Source organism: Lissotriton vulgaris, unplaced genomic scaffold, assembly GCF_964263255.1.
Source record: "Lissotriton vulgaris unplaced genomic scaffold, aLisVul1.2 SCAFFOLD_2957, whole genome shotgun sequence".
Lineage (NCBI taxonomy): Eukaryota > Metazoa > Chordata > Amphibia > Caudata > Salamandridae > Lissotriton > Lissotriton vulgaris.
Window position 1 is genome coordinate 183,741 of NW_028245529.1, and position 2,510 is coordinate 186,250.

Consider the following 2,510-nt stretch of genomic DNA (forward strand, 5'->3'; position numbering starts at 1 on the left):
TCATTGTGTGCAGCCAGGTGACCAACACATGTGTTGCCTCTTGATGGCACGCAAGCCTAGGGTTTTATCCAGCCGATCAATAGTGGTTTACCATAAAAAATATTAGATGGAGGAGTCACAGTTATTTATCCGGTCTTGTCAAGATTAGTAGCGCACAGGTGTTTCACTGCACTCTGTTGAATAAATACAAGGGGGGCTGTTCACAAAGATAAGTTACACTTGTGAGTAATTTACATGTGTAGTTTACTCTTACTCTTTTGAGGCCCCTATTGAGAGAACTCCACTGGCTTCCAATACGGCAACGTGTCAAGTTTAAAATCTGTTGTACCGTTCATAAGTGTCTTTTTGGAAATGGCCCCAAATACCTGGCCCAAAAGTTACAACTCTATAAACCAGATTACTCTCTGCGTTCAAGCAATCAACTGCTATTAAAACCCCCACTTATTAAGAAGACCAGACAAGGTGGCCGCACCCTTTCCCTCGTGGGGCCGACCCTGTGGAATAACCTGCCCTTTAGTCTCAGACAAATCTCCAACCATCTATCCTTCAGGAAAATGCTTAAAACTAACCTGTTCCTAGAAGAATAACTGGCCTCAGTTTATTTACTGAGACTTTAGCTCATCTGCAAAGGTACACCTCTCACCATCCTGGCGAGCAAAGCGCGGAGATACCCCGGTTGGGGTTGATTCTGGCGCGATATAAGAAACTAAATAAATAAATAAATAAATAAACTTTACTACGTTTGGCTATTTACAAAACATTTTAAACACACTCAAAAGTGTAGACTTGCACGTCTACAACCACTGGAGAAGGGGGTTAAGCCACACTTACAAGCATACAATTCTCGTGTCTTCACAGTGGAACATACAGAACTATGTCCTTGGTTTGGTACATTGAACAGAAACTTCTGGTTCAGACAGTTCTTCTGATGAGTCATGCTTTCTGCCATCTGATCTCCTCCCAGTGAACACATCACTATCAATTGTCTAATACATAACAAATGCCTAATCACTAGATAACAGTAGACTTCTGAAAAATTATAGCATCTGCAGTGGGAAGAAAGAGAAAACATCTCATGCAAAACAACTGTTTAAATGTGAAAACAGACCTCTTACCCCTAACGTGTAATAGTTAACATTCAAAATGGCAGCAGCATTAAAGCTAACTGGATTCATTACAATAGATTAATTAGTGCTTATAATGTCTAAATTTGATGACCTACAAAAAAAGTGTGTTAAATTTGTTTGTTATTGTACATTGAAGTTATCACTTTCTAGTTAAATGTTTTGCATTTCAAAAATGATAATGTTTGCTTCTTACCACCAACAAAAACAAAACATATATCTAGACAATGAGGCACTGAAACAGTCTCCAGCCAGGTCAACCTGTTCCTTATTCCACAGAAAAGCACAATGCCATCAACCTCTTTGTCAGTGGAAAAATACAGACGATTCATAGCAAGTCTACAACACCAAGCTTACTCCATTTATTTCTTTATTAGTATTATAACGTGTATACACTCATCCCCGGGAATATCTTGGCGCTATAAGAGACACAGTTTGTGTTTGTAAATCACTGAAGCCATACGGGGTGGAAACAGTTATCTGGGAAAGAGCCATGTTTTAAGCTTCTTTCTGAACCTAAGATGGTCATTTATGAGGCAGAGGTCATGGGGCAGCTAATTCCAATGAGCCGCAGTAAGATGGGGGAATGATTGGCCTTTGGCTCTGACATTGTTTTGTCCCTTCGATTTGGCTATGGCTAGATTAGAGGATTCCGACTTCTTGAAGATGTATAGAACTGCAGTTTGTCACAAAGGATCATAGGGCCAGAGTTATGAATTCCCTGTGTTCGTGGCAGAGAAGTTTGAATTTAGCATTTTTCACATAGGAAGACAGTGAAGTGTTTTCAGGCAGGCTGAGGCAGAGCTGTACCTTTCTTTGTTGCATATTAACTTTACAGCCATATTTTGTATCATCTGCAAACGGGTGTTAAGGTAGTTGGCCATCCCTATGTGTAAGGTGTTGCTGTAGTCCTATCTACTGACTACTAGGGCTTGTTCTATGGTCCAACACCAATTCTCTGGAATCCAGTAACATAATCTCTTCAGGAGGTTGAGCAGACTGTAACATTTGACACACATGGCAATGACGTGCTCCTGTATAATGGTTCAGGACACCAAGGTTTTTGGTGGCTTTTTGAGCTCGGGTGCCGGTCCCAGAGACTCCGGCCACCATGATGGGTCCCAAATCTGGTGAGTACATTTGTAGAATTTCTGATTTTTCAGAATTGAGTTTTAGACAGTGTGTCCTCATCAAGCTGGCAACCTCAGAGAGGCAACTAGAAAGATGTTGTCTTGATTATCTTGTTTCTCCCTAATCAAGATGATCAGTTGAGTGTCATCAGCATATGAGCATATCTGGAATCCCCACCTGAAGACCAGCTTAGTGAGGGATTCGAAATAGACATTAAAAAGGGTTGGGCTTAGAAGAAAAAAAACTCATGCTGCC